The sequence below is a fragment of the Numida meleagris genome, chromosome 6 (assembly GCF_002078875.1).
Source record: "Numida meleagris isolate 19003 breed g44 Domestic line chromosome 6, NumMel1.0, whole genome shotgun sequence".
NCBI classification, from domain to species: domain Eukaryota; kingdom Metazoa; phylum Chordata; class Aves; order Galliformes; family Numididae; genus Numida; species Numida meleagris.
The window spans coordinates 57,067,993-57,089,283 of NC_034414.1; the positions used below are offsets into that span (position 1 = coordinate 57,067,993).

A 21,291-nucleotide genomic window follows, 5' to 3' on the forward strand; every position below is an offset into this window, starting at 1 on the left:
GTAAAGCGTTGCCTTTCTAATGCTCGCTCCCAGAACATTGGCATTTAACAGGCTGGCAGCCAAATGGATGCCTGAGAGGAGAGCGTGCGTGTGTGTGTAATTATGTTGTCTACAATAGGTGAAAATGGCTTTGCAGTAAACTGTTGTGGGCTGGAAAATAAGCTGTGTTTTTAGAAGTCCTATAATTTAGTAACGTGATTTGTTGCTGTTTCACGTATGCGCAGAGCGCAAGAAGGAGTTGGTGCTCTGTAAGAAGGCTTTTCAAGGCGAATAAAAATAAAATTGGGAAATGGATGTGCTTGGAAAAATAGAAGATCCAGATTTTTAGGAGAGGGTAAGAAATGGAGACATGAATTAAAAGGATACGGGGAACAAGCAGTTTTGAATGGAGTGGCGTATCACGTGGGGGGCTAAAATGTGATTAATAGAAACCTGGCATACACATCGACCCAGGAGAATAAGCAGGATTGGAATTGAAATCTCTTTACAGCTACATCCCCATCCTGAAACGAAGTGAGCTTCTACAGGAGGGGCTGGCTAAAATACTTGGCCTTAGGGCTGCTCGCTCATCTTGAAACTGCTGGGTTCAACAGGAAGAGGCTTTCCATCCTCAACTGTAAATCTACTCTGAAGGACAGGTGGTAAAGCTGTGATGTGAGCTTTGCCTGTTTCTGCTGTGAGGAACAGAAATGCTTCAGCGCTGCGCAGTCGTATTAGGAGGAAGGAAGAAAGGATTGCTGGAGCTGAGCCTGTTTTTGTTTTTCTTTCAAGGCTGCAGTGATCTGGATAATGGTGAGTAACTGCTTGACTGGAGAACTACACGGTACTGATAGGGAGAAGGTTAGTTTGCCTCAGAGACAGTCAGTAAGAGAACTTGAGTTGGGTTTGTAGGAAATAAGGCAAATACGTGACAAAAATTCTGCCTCCTGTGAAGTGCTTCGAAAAGGGGGAGAGCGGCCTGTTGTGTCCCAGTATGGGTCCTGGAATGCGTAGGCCTGTTCTTCAGAAACGCAAATTCATTCCAAATTTCTGAAGCTGACATAGCATACTCAATTTAAGATGTCGTAACAAATCCCAGAAAGGAGTGGTACACCTTGGATTAAGTTTTTATTGTGTTACTCTGCCAACTTGGATTAACGCTTGGGTTTTACCAGTCATGGGCAGGGAAACCAGCCCAGGCTGAGGTGGTAATTTTTCTTTGTGAAACAGGTAGCAATGATTACTTGTCTCATTTTAGATGCAGGCAGCAGCTCTTTGTTGCACTTCATCTCAAGAGCAGAAGGGAGGATAAGCCATGCTCTGTGCCAAAAGCTGCTCTTCTAGAGGACACCTGAAAGGTAGGGGCACCTTTCCCATCCTCTTGTTCTGCTCCATGCTGGCATCAAGGCAATGTCTCCCCCACTTCTGCCTCTTGTAAGCAGAAGTGCATTTGTCTTGCTACCTACGCTGCAATATTTTCTCTGCGGACATCAAGTGGACAGGCTGGCACGCTGTTTGTTTTCTCTTTCATAGTTGTTTTTACATCTGTTCAAGGGAGGGGAGGGAGAGAGATTGCCTGTCCAGTCATGTTCGCTGCTTAGTGCTTGTCTTTTCTTTTTTTCCCCCTCTCTCCTTATTTCTTTGGTGGCAGGAGATTTCTATGTCTTCTGCTTATCTGTGAGTCGAGAAGCAGCTGTGTTTGCCTGTCTTCTTTTCACTTGTGTGGGGCACTGCTTATCCTGTGTCAATACAGCCTTTAGTCTGTGTGGTAACCCTCATTTCTACTTGTATTCTGTTAGCTTTACTTCTGTGTCCTATTTTCCTTTCCAGACCTCTCAGGACTGCGCTGTTCCTTCCCCACTGTTACAACACTACCAGAGAGGAAGCCCTTTAACTTTGCAGCATGGCTTCTAAGAGTCCTCTACACACTGTCTAGTGGTTCTTCAGCTACATGTAGCCTGGTAGGTGGGGGAGTTTGGCTCCCTTCCCCTTTGTCTTGCTACCTTCCCCATATTTCTGCAGGTCTGCTGTTCAGTGTACTCTCCCCTATGACAAAAGTCGTAGAATCATAAGATGGTATGGGTTGGAAGGGACATTAAAAATCATCTAGTTCCAATCCCCTGCTGTGGGCTGGTTGCCCCCCACCAACCCCTGCTGAGCAGGGCCCCATCCACTGCCTTGGGCATCCCCAGGGATTGGACACCCACAGCTCTCTGGACAACAGTGCCAGGGCCTCACTGCCATCTGAGTAAAGAGTTTCTTCTTAAAATAATCCAAGTGGCAGTCAGTGGCAGTGCACTCCATGTGCTAAAGCTTGCCCTTGGCGTAGCCAAGAAAGTCACCCTGCTGCAAGGGAAGGGTCAGCACATCTGCTCTGTGCCTGCCCTTGCCCTTCCCTGTTGCAAAGCTTCAGCAAGGAGCGATGTGAAGCCTTTGTGTCACCTTTGGGCTACCAAAGAGATTTTAGATTGTCCTTCATAGGCTGATCCAGGAGCTTTGAGCTATGGATTGTTGTCCTCGAAGGGTCAGAATTGTTCCCCCCTGCAATGTCATTTTAGAGAATGGCCTGTGCAATTCTCATGAGACGCTTAGCTGTAAGTACTGGATTGTTCAGTTGATTTTATAGTACATGATATTCTTTGAAAGCTGGCATTTTGCTGAAAACAGAAATGGTCTCGTAAGGCTGCCAGAGCATGAAATAAACAAATGGTACTTGAGGATCCTGGTGCTTTCAGGCCAATAGGGATAATGGCAGCAGTGGCTGTTGCTGAAACCTGTTGTGCTGTGTTTTGTTTTTCTCCAACCTGGATTTAGCAGGGATAGAGGGGAGAATGGGCTAAAAGACGTTGTTCCCTTTGGTTCCTTTGTTTTAGGCGCACAATGGGGCTGTATAAGTTGGGGTTGTTTCTCCTCCCCTATTCTTTATTGACTGTTTGTACGACCTTTTTCCCTTGGAATTTATTCACCTCAGTTATTATCAGGGTTGCTCTTGTCAATCTTGGCCCTATCCCAACTTCATTTCTAGCCAAGATGCCTGATACGTATTTGTATCATGTCACAAAGAAGCACTTGCAATCTATTCTTTCCCATCTCACTTGAATGCCTGCTTTCCCAGTTTGCTCATCAGCATGGTGGGGATGGCAGCTGGCATTCTACCAAGGGTCCGGTCTCCTCAAGGCCACCTCTGTTTGAAAAGAGGGGCAGAACTGCGGAGATATGTCCCAGATTGATTTGTAGATAGACAAACCATGCAGCAGCAGAACCAAAGCAAAGTAAATAACTCCTGTTGAAAGACACGGTCACGGTTCTGCTGGTGGCATCAGCTGAGGTGAAGACAGTCGTTTGGAACTCTCTGCTGTTTTGACATGTGGTGTTTGGGTGTTGTAGTAAAGCCAGCTAACACGAACTTATATTGGAAACATTTTTATGATGTTCTATTTGCTGTAAACAATTCATTAAAATAACTTGCTAAGTCTTAGACAAGTGGGTTTTTGAAGGTTGCTCATTTTACTTATCCACCCAAAGTCAATTTGAGTATGAATATATATCATTTTACTCATAATAGCAAACAACTTCAGAGAAGAAACATTTATTCTGGAGGCAGAGATTCAAACTAAACGGCAATGATGCATTACAAATATATAATTATTTGCACTAATATTTGAGCAGGTGGAATGGATTAGTACACGGTCAACATTACACTGCTGATAACATGTATTTTTCTATATTAATATGTACTGTGCAACATGTATTAAAATTCATTTTAACAGAGATAGCAATATTTATATTGCTGTGTTCTACAGACAGCAGAGTGAATTGTTGAAATGTGCAAAGCTGGGCTTGACTCAACTTAACTTTGTTTCCCTGTTTGTGTGTTTTTAATTTCTCATTTAAAAAAAAAAAAGGCCACACAAACAACCCAACACCCTTCAAGCCAGAAAGATTTGCTTCAGTATGGAATTTTTGATCTGAATCACTTTCACTCCTACTCTCCCCAGCCTGGCAGGAGACTTCTTGATATGAGACCTCCAAAGCTCAATCCTTTGTATCAATACTAGGATACAACCTCATTTTAGAAGCTTGATAGGTAGGTTCCCTCTGGGGATTTTCCTGAATTATTATTTTTTTATAGGACCTGCTTTTGTCTTCTGGCTTGTAAGCTGTTGCTTTTCCCTCTTAAAGCATCTTTCTGGAAGTCTCTGATGTTAGAGACTCCCTGTTTAGCCAGTGAATGTGTCTCCTGTTATGAAGGACGAGAGACCTGGTCCTTGCTGGTGCTGTTAAGCAGGGAGTGTGACATGGGTTGAGACACGAAGTTTTAGAAGGATATCATGAATCGTGTTGTCTGCAAGTGTTTCTTGACAGCTACTTTGATCTGAGGTGTGTTCTGATGAGATGCAGGCCTGGGGCATCCCAAGACACTAAAATGACCTCCCTGTCAAGCCAGACAGGAGTTGATGCTCAACCAGGCTGGTTAATCTCTCTGTTTTTGTGTCTTTTTAAAATTTTATTATGTATATGCTGATATATATGCTAATCTCAGAGAAGCGGTTGTGAGGATGGATCATCTGTCTGAAATGCCTCATAAACTTCAAGACTAAAGAAAAGAAAGTCTTTAAAAAAGTATTTTTTTTCTTTCTCTGCAATAGTGAAAGCCTTAAATAGTAATTTTGAGGCAGGTCTTGAACTCCAGGTCTTCTGAAGGAGACCAGAAACAGTCGGCTTACGTTCACTCAAAATAAAGGGCGCCGTGCCAAATTCTCTGCTGGTGTTAGCAGCTGTAACTTTGCCAGCTTCAATGAAAATGTGAATTTTTACAAGTCCATAAGCATGTTAGACACATACCTTTGTCTCCTCACAATTAGTTTTGTTGCTTACATAGCATGAGGCTTTCTGCAGCACATAATCCAGTGCCTAAATATAGTAATTCCAATGCACTTGAGATCAATTAGATTTGTACTTTTAAACTCAGTTTTGTCTGTAAAGATAATGTTATATTGCTGAAGGGATTTGGTATTTAAAGTGTCTGAACAAGTCTAAGTGGCTCTTGGGCATTATAATTTTTATTTAGCTGCTTTTAGTCCAATCACTAATCAAATTAAAACCTACCATGACTGGTGTGTAACTCGGAGAAGACGGTGGAGCATGTTTGAGCTGATAGCACTTAATTTGTTGGCGGGTTAGGTGCTACGGTGGTGTTTTTGTTTGCAGCAACAAATGCCTGTCTTCTGAAAATGGAAAAGTAGGCTGAAGTGGCTTTTGGGGGACAAAAAGACGTAAATCCCAAGTGCAGAAGATGGTAGTTCCTGCAAAAATGGGCAAAATCCCCTTGAAGTCTTCGCACTGCAAAGACCCTTTGCTTTAAAAGAAATTATTTTCCTTGGTCTTGGTAATCAGCAGTTCTATAGGAATAATACTGCAGGTTGTGTGTATGGAGAAGGGGAAGGATGGGACAGAGCTGTCAGTTTCCCTCTAAGAAACTGTTTCTGAATGTACCCTCAGATCAGACCACCAGGTGGAGGATGCCTTGTGCGCTGGTGATGTGATCCAAAATGTAGGTTGTTTCTCATTTAAGACATGTTGAGAAAACCCAAGCTATGTTTTGTGCAACTTGTTATTCTATATATGTTGGTGTTTTCAATTCAGGCCCACCGTAGGAGGTAACAAACAGGAAGGTGGGCATTTTTGTGTTTTGTTTCATGTAAGAATGGTACATTTAGAAACGTTAGGGGCATGGCTTTAAAAGAGAAGGCAGAAAATAATGATTCAAAGGAACTGCTTAGTGCTCAACTGTTTCGTCATGTTGCGAGGGCAGAAATCAACAGCAATATCAGCTAAGGGAGAGAGTGCAGCTCTGGAAAAAGAGAATAAAGATGAATAAGCTCTTGATCAGGCTCAGGAAATGTTTGTCCTTTACGTTTAGAAACTTGTAAGAGTCTGTCAACTTGGTTTAAAAAATTGTGCTGCTGATATGTTGTGCTGTCAGATCCACTCTTACACTTGTCTCGAAGTTTGAATTGAAATGAAGTGTACTTTCTTTTAATTGTAAGGGCGAGCAAATTACTTCATGCTATGGTGGATGAGAAATGGCTCTCATTCTTGAGCAGAACTTATTCTTTTTAAAATAGGCATAAGGAAGACCAGATATGCTGAGGAAATGAGAAGAGAGTGACATAGCATTCCCCTGAATTAAATTAAAAAAAAAAAAAAAGTTTTTGGATGTCAGACTGTGGATTCCAAGGGGAAAATGGAATGGAGCCAATGGTGCGATAAAGCAAAGATTATAGAAGGGAGCAGTGCAACTCTACAGTGTGATGCAAAATATAGCTAGAGGCAAAAGTGGAGCAGTTCTCAGGGCATGGTAACGTCAGCGGGCACAGATATCACTGAATTCCCACTCCGTGAAGTTACAAACTGTGTAGTACTTGTATAGATCTGTTATGAGATGGACGAAGAGAAGGGAGCTATTCCAAAGTCTGATTCATCCTGGCACGTAACTAAAGTAGGACAGATGATTTGCTTCCTAGAAGTCTCAGCTGCCTCATCAGTTATATGGGCAACGAGAAGCTTGTTTAGATCAGCTCAAATGAGATGCCTAAGGGGTAAGGTTGCCTCAACCTCTTGTAGAGGCCAGGAAAGCCTACTGATACTCGTTATTTTGACCCCTGAAGACTGTCTGTAATGAATTCAGCCCTTTCGGCTTTCCTGGCCCTTTGGATCTCCTTTTTCCCTTGAAAATGGAAGAATCTAGAGCTGGTTTGCTTTTGCTTGGAAGTCTGCTGATAGACTAGAGAGCAGGGAGTTTGATAGCAGGCAAATACTGCCTTGCAGTGCTCAGTAGTTGCCTTTACAAAGGCTGCACAGTAGCTTTGGCTGCTATGGCACGACGTTGCTTATGGATTTATCTTCAGTGGCAATGCTGTGTGAAAAGACACATTAGTGTACATGGTGATGCAGGCATGAAAACTGTGCTTCCCAGGTTGCTTTGATCTTCATCTCTTTGGTGATCTGAAAGCCAAGAGATGAGTCTTTTCTGGAGTGGCCATTCTGTGACGGATGAAGAAAATGAGCAAATGGAGGAAAAAGAGAAAGGAGGTTAAACTGGACAAAAGGCTTGGACTGAAATCTGAGAAATGTTTCCTTTATTTCTCTTTGCTTCACTCTAAACAAGTCTTTGATTTGTCTAATCTGACACTGGCTAACTTCAAACGAAATGAGTTTTCTTCTAGCTTGGTTCCCTTCTGCTTGGCATCTCTCCGCTCCCACACCTGCTGGTCCTTGGCAGAGAGGAGCAGGCCCTCTCATTCTGCTCCCCCTTGGATCCCAGCTCTGCCTGCATGAGTGACAGCTGCTGTCTGACCGTTTGGCCGACTGGTGATTGTGCATTTGCAAGGCTGTGCAGTGAGGTACGGTGCAAGTTAGACAATCTACAGACGCCATCCGTCTGTTCCATCACTGGTTCCTCTTAGAAAGTGACTTCCTTCCATTGTCCTTGAAAGTTGATTTTTTTTGATCTCTTCCTCCACGCTGAACACCGTTATCTCTCCTTCATGGTGGAGTTCTGCTGGCTGTGGTCTGAGTGACTTTTTCATATTTTAGAGTTACTCTGGCAGTCTATTGGCTGCACCTCGTGTCTGTTTATGAGCTGCCCTCATACGTCCTCACTGCTGTTACCCTCTTGCTTTCCTGGATCCGTCTTCTAGCAAATGTTGTTCGGTTGTAACAGAGATAAAAGTAGTGCTTCCCAGTCAGGTTGAAGAGTTAGAGATTTTTTTCCCCTATGCAGCAAGGTATGGGATTTCTTGCCATCGTATTTGTTCTTTTCTATGTTTATGTACTGCAAATCACAAAATCTTTTTTGTCCCCACAAAGGACTAAGCTGCCGGGAGCTTGCTCATCTTTGTTGACCAGTTCCCTCAGGTTAGGACTCTGAGGGTTCATAAAGCTGAAAGATACCACCAACATCAAGGAGAAATAATTTATCTCCCTCTGAGGAAAATGCTGGGTATAGCTGGACATCTGTTTGGACGTTCAGTCCCTCCTAAGGCGCTTTCACCTGAGTTGCCATTCTTCTTTGACTCTCCCTTAGGCCTGTTTTACCTGGAGACAGTTTTGATCCTCACTATTCCCTTCCCCCTCCTCAACTCTCCTCCCATGCCACGCTCTTCAGCCAAGGCATATTTGGCAGGATAGACCGGAACTCTTCCAAGAGTAGGATCTTCATCAGTCAAGCAGTTGCTTGTCATCTTGTCCCCTCCTGATTCACAGGTGGCTTTGAGCTTCCCCGTCTGGCAACACGAGAGGCAACTGCTAACAGAGCCCGGTTGATTCAACCCAACAAAACCAAAGAATTTGGAATGAGAGGATGAAAGATCACCTTTTTGCACTGTGGCACCCCAAAGACAGGCTTCTCATTATGCAACATCTTGGAAATTGTGGTTGATGTCAGCAATGATGGAATGAAATATGGCTCCTGTCCAGCCCAACCCTTGTGCTTAATGTTTGATAGTTGGTTCATGGAATCGCTGACAGTTTTCTATACCTGTTGAGAGTATGCCATAGGCTTGCTGTGACAGTTTATCTTCTTATTTAATCTTTTTATCAGCTTTTTTTTTTTTTTCCAGTGGTCTGTCTAATGGTCAATTTGGCTATGGCTGTACTTAGCCGTGCAGCAGGTGTAGGTCTTTCAGTTTGTCTTCCTACATATATGGTATGTAATTTGGATTAAAATGGGCCTCAGAAAGTCATCTGCCCAACTTCTGACTTTTAAAGCAGGGTCAGTACTGAATTCAGACAGCAAAATGCAACACCTCTTTCTGCCTGCCCAAGTGCAATCCAGTGCTATGCTTCTCTGCAGCTCTCTATCCTGATGGTGAATGGGTGAGACTTTACTGGTCTGTGTTACTGGTGTTCAGGCTAGTTCCAGGATTGCTTGCATGGAGAACAGTCTCCTGTTATATAGGAAAAATTAATTTAAAGCATATTCAGTGGAATAGGTCCTTGGCTCAAGAGGGAAGTTAGCTGTTTTTAAAGTTTCTAGGCAAGGGAAAGAACTATGAAATACTTCCTCCAGCATTTCAGCTATGTAAGCTCCTGATTGTCTTTTTTTTTTCCCCCACACTTTCATGAAATTTGTTACCAGATCAAATAAATGCAATGTGGCCCTCATCTGAGGTTGGAGGAGAGTGGCTGCTAATTTCCTTTTTCAGCAAGAGAAATAGGAAAGGTGCCTTATTTGTAATCGAAGCAGAGAAACAGTTAAGCATCTTAAGCTGTGTAAGCAAAAACGAGAAGAAAGTTGCCAGCATGTTTTTGACAAAAGACAGGGAAGTGGCAGGCTGTTTGGGGTATGCAAAAAATTTTTCCTTTCATACATATTGACAGCCAGAGGGGGGTTATTATTGAGAATATGGGTAAAGTTACTGCCAGTTTCTGCTGGTACTCGTGTTTAAAAAGAAACTATGGAAACCAGGAGTAGGAATATTAATTAAGTTCAAATTTGGAATGCCTTTGCCAGGAGTGGCTGCATGAATTCAATGAAGCAGCCTGTTGGGTTGCAATTCACTACGTTGCTTGCAATTTAATAGAATGCTGAACTTTTCATAAATTAACATGTTGTTCCAATAATCTGATTAAAAGGTTATATGTTGATAAGATTAGCTTTCGCTGAGTTTTTCCCCTTAAAGAACCAATATATGTTTTCTTTAATCGGTATGCAATCATAAACTGTACCTTAGGGGCAAGTGCATTGACTCATTCAGATTGTGGAAGCACAGATGAAATCGGTGGAGCTGTGACATTTTACATCAGCTGAAGATATGACCCTTGTCCCTAGTTTCTGGTGGGCGTCTTTATAATTAAAATATTCCAAAAAATTAGATTTTGATTAGCTGTGGAAGTTGGGTGAATCCTTTTTTTGTAGAATAGGGTAGAAGCGACGAAACTTTGATTCTCTTCTAGTTTGTCCTTCTCTTTCTTAGGACTTAACTACATCGTATGTCTAAAAATATTACAAATATAAACGTGTATAAATATATGTATATACAGAGGGAGAGAGACACACTCAGATGCAGGAAGAAAACTTTGCTTGCGGAGGATCACTTCCTAGCACATCACAGCATCCATTGTAGTAGGCTCGGCGCTGCAGCATCCATTTTAGAAACTTAGATCCACAAAAGTATCTGGATGCTTAAATCTCGTTGTTTTAAGGGGTTTTACATGCCTGAATAAATTTAATGAGCCTGTGCTGTAAAGTGGCATGCTTTAGTGCTCTGCAAGCATTAGCTTAGCTCACGAGGATGGATGTGGATGATGGGATGTGCATTGCAGGCTGGTGGCAGCTGGAGAAATAGAAGCAAGGAATCACCTTTAATAAAGTGGACAGGCCCTTGTTTGTGTAGACGGCTATCTTCTCTTCCCAATTCCTTCTGTACTTCCTTTTCTGTGTGGATTTAGCCACGTCTGAGCCTCAGTGTTTGTGTCTACATAAGTAGTGTGTTCAGGCAGACAAATGAGCCTACCGATCGTGATGTGGAATTAGCCAAATGCTTGGGAGAGACGTGAATTTTGTATCAAATATGGATAACCACCCACCTGTCTGCTTGGGGAATCGGCTACAAAGTGATGAGTGAGGTACCAAACAGAGCAGCCAGCGCTGTTCCCAACTGATGATCCAATCCTGAGCTCAGCTCACCGAACTCCCATACACACCCAGAGCTGCTCGGCCAACCTCACCCTTCCATGGCCTTCTTTGGGATGAAAGGAGAGATGTTAGAAGTGGCAGCTCTAGCTGTGCAGAGCTGTCACGTAGCTCAACCAGGAAATGTAGAAAAGCATCGGAGGGAGAATCAGGGGACCAAGCAGGAAGGCTGAGTGTTTGCTGTCTTGCCTGTAGAAGAGCAGGTGGAGTTATCCGTGGGATGCTGCTCCGTTTTTAGGAGTACAATGAAATGCATTCCAAATAATTGTCTCAGAACCCTTCAAGTGCGAGGCAGCGATTCAGGAAGGCCGCCAGTTCCGTGTAAGAATAGGGTAACTGCTTTGGTTCTTAACGGCCTTACATCTTTGCGCTAAGAACAGTGGCTGTGCTCAGAAAGCACTTATTAAGCCAAAAATAACACCCCATTTTTTTTTGTCCTGTGAAAAGAGAGTTATAAATATCGTCGCGGTCAGCAGTCGATCTCAAATCTAAACTGCACGCTTTGCTGGGAGGTTTTTTTTCCCCCCCCCTCAACAGAGGTGAGCAGCTGGTAGAGGTGTGCTTCCCCGGCATGGCAGAAGGGAGGCAGTCTTGCTTCAAGTAATGCTATTTCTGGGCGGTAATCCAAAATGCACAGTAGGCAGAAGTTAAAAGGAAGTGCTTGCTTTTAGGTTTTTAAACTATATCCCTTAATCCTGGGTGATGATTGACAATCATGATTTAGAGTACGAGGTGCCCCTTTCTAATCCGGCAAGTTTGATGTTATTTGCGTATCTAGTATGGCTTTATTCAACTAAAACTAAATGGGAGCCTGTGCAATTGATGCCACATTTCTGAGATGAGTCCTGGCCTGGGAGTCTATTTACAGATTAGTGGATACACAGTATCCACAGTACTGCCTTTTTTAATGTGCCCGTGTGTGTAATTCAAAGACTCTAAAAGGCAAATTTACAATTAAAATGTTTCTTGCTGGGTAAGAATACTAGTGGGAGACTTTTAACATAATTTAATTCACCGTGAAGGAAAGCAATATACAAGATTATATTAATCCTAGTTTGATAATTATAGTAAAATAAGAATACATGTTTGTATTTCATAATGATGAAAAAAGCTATCGTTTATTGGCTTTGTGTTTTTTATTATGACATATGTGCTTGATCTTGGTTGCAACAGAAATGCTTTTCTTCTGCCAAACTTTGTGGTAAGTGAATGTAAAACAGAGAGGACAAAGTAGTTAATGAGTATTTGCCCGCAGTTTGTTATTTGTAAAGGTGAGGTGACACGTCTTATCTTCTGCCATCAGCGGCTTTTAAATCCATTTTGCTTAAAGAAAAAGAAGTAAAAGATAATGATACGTTGGAAATGGCAAATAGAGGACACCTCTGAAAAAGCTGGTGTGTCTTCAGCGTGCAAAGCATCGCAATACCTTCTGCGTTTTGTAGGTTTTACTGTTGATTCCCCAAACGCAGGCTAGCTAAGATGCACACTCTTGCAGATTGAAGCTTGGCGTGTATATTTAGCATTAATCACAAGCAGCTGCGGTGGAGGGAAACCTTCTTCCTAGCCAGCCAGATTATATTAGATTAAAATGATCCACATGTAAGGTGTAGCAATACCTACTACCGGGGCAGGAGGGAAATCACATTATACTTGCAACTAGATTAACACAGGGATTGAGTTGACAAATAATTCTCTCCTGCTTTTTATTTTGTCAGGTGGGAGAAATAAAATGTTGCTACTCCGGTGAACTGCCTCACCGAGGCATGCTTCTGTAATTGCTTTGGATGTGCACGCTGGTCCCTCCAGTCAGCACAGGATCCCAGCAGAGCCTGGTGCCGTGGGAGACACTCCTGCAAACCCCAGCTCCACAGCCCCAGCTGCAGGGAGTACAGCTGTGTGCCAGCTGCAATGGGCCAGTTGTGGGCTGATGTTGCATGCGGAGTTTTGCACCTTGTGTAGTGCCTGGGGTAAGAGCAACTGGGGAAATAGGCTGCACTTGGTTGTAGGCTGTGCACCGTGCGTCCTGAGAGTATGCTACCATGAGTGGGGCATAAGCACACGCTGTGTGCTTGCAAAACTCATCTGTAAGGCCAGGAATATTTTCCTTTGTGGCTTGAGGCTGTCAGTAGAGGAGGACAATATGTGGTGTCTTCTGTACTGTCTTAGAGAAACAATAGCTCAATAAAATATCGCGTAGAGCTAAGGAGTGGGGAAGGGGGGACTGAGCTCCATTTGCATAATGCCAGCGCTGGAATTTGGCTGCCAGCGGGGCAGGGGAAAGCAGGGGGCTATAGAATTCACTCTTGATGGTGAATAACGCTGGGGGCTCCACGCTGAACGACTGGGATGGAGCCGTGGTGCGCCTGGGCATGCTTCCAGCACGCGCTGTCGCAGAGGAAATTCCTCTCTTTGGTAGTCTTGTGTGAGCAGAGAGGACAGGACCAGGATCCTGATTATCTGGGACTCCTCGGGAACCCATCTGCGTTGTCATCTGCTTACAGCTTTTTTCCTTTTAATGGTATCAGGGGTCTGGGGTAAGAACAGGGTGGCCAAAGGAGCAAGGGTACTTGGCCAGAGCACAGCCAGCTGCACTTTAGATTTTATTTCTTTGTCCCTATAATTTGTCCTCTAGTGTAAGGTAGCACAGCTAGGATGTGTGATTTCCCCTGGACCTCTCCAAGCTCAAGGGGAAAGAGTGCCTGGTTCACAGTCCGGGGCTTCTGCCTTGTGCTTGGCTTCCACGCATCTGGTAACAGACTTCTGCTTGCCTTCTCTTCTTCTAGTTGGCCAGAAGTTGACCGTTTCACTGGACGGCAACATGCTTTCCTTCCTCCTCTTTTTGTTTGCACTGTGTCTCCCTCTCTGTTTGTCAGTCTGCTTCTCAGCTGATTTTTCATTTCCTGCCTGGCCCGTTTCACCAAAGAACTCTGACTTCTACCGTACTCAAAGTGCTTTATTTGCATACATGTTATTGTACCCTTTCTAATGTAAGGCTTGTACTAGGTTGTGTTCGAAGAGCACACCATGGCTGAGGATTGCCTTCTTGGCGCAGAGCTGATGTGGTTTCCAAGTCCCATAGGTAGTAATGCACAGCTAATGGTATTAGTATTCTGTACGTTCATGGCAACTGTGTAGCACTACCACATTCAATTGATGCAACAGAAATGTCTGGGCAGGAATTTTTAATATAACAGAACAGAGAAGTAAACACAAATATTGCACAGAAGAGCTCATCTGGAAGCTCGCCAATGTGTACTGCACTATGTCTGAGAGGTTCTGGCTGTCATCCTACCAAGTTATGGTAAATATAGCACCACAGGACCATGTTTGACCATGTTCAGGCCGTTTATGTGTGAAAAATGCAGGGAATATCTTGGCTTACATCGGGATTTAGATATTTGTCATTTTTCAGTCACTCCCTCCATTTTAGATGGGATCTCAGACAGCTTCTGCAGCATATTGATGCAGTACTGTTGTGTAATAGCAATGCTGCAGCAAAGCAGGGCAACGGCTTCTCAAAGCACTTTCAGTCAGCTGTGGAAAGATCTGGAAAGCAATAGGCTTTGATTCCTGAGTGGAGTCAGAAGTCCATTGAGAATGGAATCTGTTGAGCTCAGTTAAACTCTTCCTTTTCTAATGAGTACTCTGAGTACCTGAATTGCAGACCAGTAAACAGTGCCATATTTGAGAGCTTATGGCTTATTTATCTTTCCTGGTGTTTCAGAATGTGCCAGTGAGGTATAGTATGAAGGATCAGCCAAACCATTTCAGGGAAGTAGCATTATTTGGTTACCACACATGCAGTGCAAGGGCATCTTCACGAGGATGGAAGTGATACCAAACTCCATGAAGTACCCAGAATGACTTTTACGAATTCTATAGCATTACATACTCAGGAATCTGATCTCATAGCCTGGAACATGGTCCTTGTTTATAAGCTTTGGTAATGTGCTGAGAAAGGCAAAGTCCATGATGATGAACTCTTGTTTTCCCTATAGCTAGGTCATAATTTGAACAGGGTTTGTCTCTGCTCTAAGATTAAATGTTGGTATTTGATCTTCTAGGGAAACTGTTTACCACCCATGTGAAATCATCAGCTTCTTGTGAAAGCGTAGATATAAACAGTGGTTGTTTGGATAATTGATGTCTTTAAAACAAGTCTTGCTCTGTACATCTCAATGAGATTTAAAAATCAATCAACATCTGAAAACTATATACTTTCCACAAACCTAATGAATGCCTGTCTCTGTGAGACATTGCAGCTTGCATTATATTTTGAATTAATTGGCAAACAGTTACATAAAGAGATCATATTAAGGTCTCTGAAAAAGGAAGCTGGGTTAAAGATGAGCTTTCATCTTTAAATCTGCTTTTCCCGACTTTTTAATAGCTTGATTTGTCAAGATGTAGTTGACTCTGCTGGTTTGTGTATAGATTTTCTTTCTTTGTTTTTCTTTTACGTAAAGAGGTTGAGGGGGAAGCCAATACAACATCAAAGCATTAAAATAAAGAGCTTTAAGGGAAGGAAAAGAGAGATGTTAAGATTAGGTGAATGAGGGAAGCAAAGGTGTGGAGGAGATATCATCAAGTAAATAAAGATGTGGCAGTGAACTGCTCTAATGAGACACGAGGCTAATTAAAGAAAAGGAACAGAGATAATTATTCTCAGATGTTTTGCAAGGTGCGAGAATGAGGCTAGCTGAAATCTCAGTCCTGCTCTAACCTCACATTCTGTCTGTCTTCCCCTATGAAGACACTCAGGTCATCTAAGATCAGGCTTCACAAGTCATGCACTGACTTCCCTCTGGTGACACTGTTTCCAGAGGTATGGTGCATATTATTCTCCTGTCCCTGCTTTCCACCTGGTACTTGGGGAACCACACTGGAAAACAGGGTTTCAAACAATCTGCAGCCTCTGCTTTGTTGTAAGTGTGAAGCCCCGGATCTCATTTTTCTTCCCACACGGGCCTTATGTTGGGACTCAATCCGTGGGCCACAGCGTAGTTTCCTGTGAATCTGAGCTTACCTAGCAATGAGGGTTGGTTCTGCCTTTCCTCAAAAGAAAGCAGTTTTTAAAGAATATCTTTTGAAAAGCAGGCTCGCTCACAGTGAAGGCTAAGGGATGCGTGTGGTTGCCATGCAGAGGTGTAGGGACTAAAGCTGCTTCTGTGGAAGTTAATGGCAACCCTTCAGTTGCTTTACAAGGTCCAGATCATTGTTGACCTGTTCTGTTATCATCAAAAAAAGAAAGAAATCTATGACAGGTTCAGCTTTCAGACGAGATGCCTTTTTTCCCCCTCGCTCCTCACCCCCTCCTCCTTCCATTCCCCTTGTCCTCCAAAGAAGACTTGTGCGCTCGCCTCTTTTGCTGCCTTGGCACTGTATTAGAATACTTGCAGGAAAAGGAAAGAAAGCAAAATCCTGAAAGCCATGCTTTTCCCTGTAGGTTGGCACCATCGCTTCAGCTTTCATCAGCGAGAGCGGCGTGCCAATCTCACGCCAGCACAAACAGATGTGACTCTAGAGCTTTGAGTGGCCAATGAAAGAGGCATTACTTGCTGAACTACGCTCTGAAAGCGGCCAAATTCACCAGCCTTAGGATTTTCCATTGAGACAGACGGTTTCTCAGAGCTTTGCTTCAAGGTGCCGGGATTTGGGTTTTCTTTATTTATTTATTTTCCTTCCCTTTATGCGCTGACATTATTCCAACATTCAGCATATGATTTCTGTTTCATAAGAATGTTATCAGACCAGGGTAAGTGCATGGGAAGGCTGTTCGCTGCTCTCTGAAAACCACTATATACATAATGCAGGGCTGTATGTATAGATGGGATGAAATGTATTCCACATGCAATGGGAGCTCACGTGTATTGAAAATTTGTGCAACAGATAAACTGTATTTTAATTTCGACAAAAACCAGCCAGTTTTCATGCTATTTGAAGTATATAAAGCAGTAAAATACATACGATTCAGAACGCTCCGCTGAATCAGAAAAAGGAGGTGCTTAGTTGGCAAAAGCACTTAATCCAGACATCTACAAGGGAAATCATGTAAGTCCAATGATGCTTAGTGGCAATGAGTGCCACTTAATAGGGATTGTAGTTCTGCTAAACTGGGACACCTCCAGATGATTTAGCAGGCTTAGTGGAACGGGGTGAACAATTTGCAGACTGTATTCTTCAAAGCATATACCTTCTTCTGATATGCAAAAAATCACCAAAAGGTCTGCAATATTTGGGACAATATTTGCTCCTTGGAGTTTTGTGAAGGCTTTCCCGTAGCTACCCCTTGCATGGCTCGTGTGTTGATACACTAAGAAATCACTAATTGCTGATGAGCCTGGGCTAACAGTTGGTCACAGTGGATTAGCCATTTTTTTGCGAGACTAGCAGGATCTACTATGATCATCTGTCCCGACGTCTGGCCTACATTACCCAGAGAATTTCATCCTGATGTTACTCTGTCAGGCCCTTCAACTTCAGGATGAATTAGAGTTTAGCTTTTATTGTGTAGGAGTCACAAAATCAACTTCCTTCTTTGCTTGCTGGTGTTTGTACGATAAACGTTATGTTGGAGATGAAATTCTTTCAGAGCCAAGAGTGTCCCACCAGAGGGAGACAAGACTGATGGTGAATGATACTGAGAGGCAATGATGTAGCTGAACCACATTCTCCAAGATAGGATGAATTTCGTTTAAACTATTATAGGGAGTTATTTGTCTAACCTGGCCCTTAGAGCTGCACAGTGTTCAAGAAATGTTTAGATGTTGTTCTAAGGGACATGGTTTAGTGGGGAAATGGTGGTGGTGGTTGAACGGTTGGACTAGCTGATCTTGGAGGTCTTTTCCAACCTTGGTGATTCTATGATTCTATACACCATGGTATCTCTTGGCAAATAGTTTCACTGTGTTTCATTAATACTGCTACATTGCTTAAGGTTTCCAATGGCATTTGACGTCCTGTTCCACAAAACTAAAAGTAATTATATGGTAAGAGATCATTTCCAAATAATTCTAGGATCTGGAGGGACTGAACAGACAACCAAAAGTAAGTGGCAGAGTCCTCATTTTACAAATGGAAAACTGCATCTTGGAGGAATTGAACAAATTCTTCTGAAGTCAGAATCAGGACTGGGACTTGAACTTTTGTGGCTTTGCAACCTAGTCCTGTCTAACTGCCCTTCCTCCTGAGATGAGGAATGCTCAAGGTAAGATTAGATTCGGAGACTGGAAAGCAAGTTGAATGTTGAGCCGTGTGACAAGATGTTCTTGTGAATTTTTAATTGTTGGCTGTGCAGACATGTCCTTTGTAAGGCAATAACCTGAGGAGATCTGTCCTACATTTTGGAAACTGTTGCAGTTCTGCAGCTCTTGGAATGAGTCTCAAATGAAAAATCTGTTCTGTAGCCCATTCCCTACCATGTTCCCTCTAGATAAAGCTTTAAACCTGTCAACTTAGTGGCTATTGTTCCAGGAATTTATCCTTGGAAGCAAGTGACAATATCCCTAATATTTGGCTGGAAAGAGAATCTCTTTAGGGAAAGACTAAAACAGTGCAAGCTGATCACAAATTGATAGTTGCCTGTTTCTATGTTATACAAATTTCAACACTCTATGATTTTCTACTTAAAAAAATCAACTCTTAGCTAGTCTCTTTCAAAATAATTTTGCATGTTTTGTCAGATCGATGATGAAAGTTTCTCTTCTACCTGGTTCATAGATACTGGTTTCTTCATACAAGTACCAGTGTGAGGTTAATTTCAGGAAACTAAAACTATGGTAACTAGTCTAAAAAATAATAATAAAGATGCGCATATACTTCCCTGGAGGTTTCCAAGAAAAAGGGTAGATATGGCACTGAGGGATGTGGTCAGTAGGCACAGTGGGGATGGGCTGGGGTTAGACTTGGCAATCTTAGATGTCTTTTCCAACCTGAATGATTCTATGATTCTGCAACTCCATTGAACCTTCCTAGCAGATCAGCTGGGATATCTATTCTGCAAAAAGTAGAATTTTAGGAAAGTTCTAGAGCTTAGATTCAGCAGAACACATGAACATACCTCAATTTTAAGTCTACAGATGGCCTCTTAGCTCTAGTGGTGATACTCATTTGCCCTAATTAACAGAGTTTCCTGAGTTCCTACTGTGCTGCCTCTAGAAGGAGCTCCCTTCTTCCCTCACAGCTCCTCAAAAGCAGGGTTCTTCCCTTCCCCTATACTTTTTTAAGGTCTTAGAGCCTCAGGCTATAGTTGCATTGAAGTTTAATTGTGCAGATGATTAGTGAGTTAAGGATCAGGCTCAGACACAACCTTAACTAACTGTGTAGACACACCATGAGTCACTGGGAAGCTTTTGAAAATCTCACCTTAAAGGTCCAATACAACTGCCATCAAACTCCAAGTACTGACTCCAATGGAAGCTGGACTGGATCCTTAGCAAGAAATTCCATGCATGTCCAAGAGATTTTACAGTATTGGTTTGAAAATCACTTTTAAACAGGCATGATGTGCTGAAACGCCACGTCTGTTTGGAATGAATAAGTAAGAACAAACGGAGAGCCTTCAGCTCTCCTAAAGAAAGGCAGGACAGGCAATGGTTAAAATTAATTCATGTTTTTCCCATGAATTTTGTTTAGATCCATGCTTGTGTACTATTTCCTACACTTCTTCACTTCATCTCAAGCTTGAAATGTTTCTCAAGTCTGCCCAGCGTGGGGTAAAGTCCAATATTTCCAGTGAAGGATTCTTACTTGGATTGCTTTGTCTTAAGGGCTCTGCTGCTAAAGCAAAAGGAAGAGTCCAATTCTGTGCCTTGCAGTCCGTAAATTCTTGCTGCATAATCAGCCACCTTCACAGCTGGCACACAGTAACTGTCAAGCATCCATTTTGTGAGGCTTTGCTTTGCCCCTTGTGGCAAGTCAGGCACTGGACCTAGATCCAGATTCTTTAAAACTGTGCCCAGTTGTGAAATCTGGAGGAGAAATGGCTTTCAAAATCTAAGAACTGGTGTGTTGGAAGCCAGCTACAAATTCATTTTAATTTTGACAGTGCTGCAGGTCATGGGTTACCAGTATCCTGTAGAGCATTAAGTCACTGATTGTATTTGGCCCTTGCTTACCTATAGCATCAGTTGGAAGGCCCATATCTAGCAGCGGTTATTTGTCCATTCATTTTTTTTTTTTTCAAGTTTGTAATTTACTCATTCTGAGCTGGCAAGTGTTTGCCTCTATATATCTGCATGTATCAGGTGTAGATTCACTCAGAGCTTAGAAGTGATCAAACAGTAAGTAGGACAGTGTGCGTCTCGGCACTGCATGGTACTTGTGTGTTGCTCTGTCTCCCCTTTCATATTTAGACCAGGGCTGTGCCTACGCATCCACGTTGTATCCAAATACAGCAGCAGTGCTACTATGGAACTGCAAAAGAACCCATTTGCCAGTGAACTTTTGTTAAAAAAAAAAAAAAGGAACAGAAATATCCATTGAATCTATTAAGCTATTAACTATGTTGACATAACCCCTTCTTTTGGAATACTGTGAATGATTTTAACTACCATGCATTGATGAAAGCCTTAAAGAAACAACCATCCAAGGATGGAACAGAATAATAAATCAGTAACGAGTAGTAGCATAGAATGATTTTCATGGGCAGATTTTCTCTTCAGCTGGGAACAAACCTGAAAAGGATGCTGTTGGTTCACCATCAGGACATGGGGTCCCCTTATGGGACTACAGCTGCTGTATGTATGTATAGCCACTGTATGTATGTATAGCCACCGTATTACAACAGAGGGAAGGTATTTCATAGCTTTGCACTTTCCTCTTTTTCATCCTTTTTGTGACTGGACCAGTCTAAGCAATATCAGTCAACACCTTTAATGGAAACATACTCCAGCTGAAAGCAAGAACAAATTTCCAAGAACATGGAAGGACAGAATTTTTCCACGTTTAATAAGACTGCTGATGTGATCCAGGTGATAAGTGCAATACAAGGAGGGATGGAGTACATGGGTGGCTGGATTCTCACCTGAAAGCTGCAGACCATGTAACTCTTCCTTACTCTTCAGTGGAATTAGACCCAGTTTCTACAAGTAAGCAAGCTGCAGCTGTATATGCAAGTGAAGGCTGCCTACATATGTTGCAGTTCATGATCAATACCTGGTGAAAACATGTATTTGTACAACTTGTAGTCTACGTCACATGATACAATGTGCAGTTGGCGTTTCTTTTGATAAATGTTTTATGCCACGATGATGAGTTCTGTAGTTGACTGCATGGTTGTTCAAGAATATTTCACAAATGAGAGCTCTTCTTATTGAGACTGTCCCTTTTCTCCCCCTTTTGCTGGTGCTTTAATATGCTGATGAGACAAACCGTGCAGTTGAAACGTGAACTTTAAATTATTTAAGTCGGTGTGTTTGAAAGTCAACCATTTCATAAGCTGTGCCGACGGAAGGTCTCCCAGTTAGTCCAGAGAAGTTTTTTTTTTGCTGTCATTTCTGTCCTGTTAATTTGAGCAGAAACTGTAATTAGATGTAAGTGGTCTTGTTCCCACAGAAATGAATGGCAGCATCTGGAGAGAGACAACCGTTCCAAATGCTCTTGGCTACCAGCTC

At 42.6% G+C, this 21,291-nt stretch overlaps 1 long non-coding RNA gene across 1 annotated transcript in view; it reads left to right on the forward strand.

Annotated features, from left to right (window-relative positions):
* Window positions 1,805-21,291, forward strand: part of LOC110401171 — a 122,895-nt gene continuing 103,408 nt past the window's right edge. The window contains exon 1 of the long non-coding RNA XR_002440298.1: window positions 1,805-1,940. This is a non-coding gene — a long non-coding RNA (uncharacterized LOC110401171). The remainder of the gene's footprint in view (window positions 1,941-21,291) is intronic.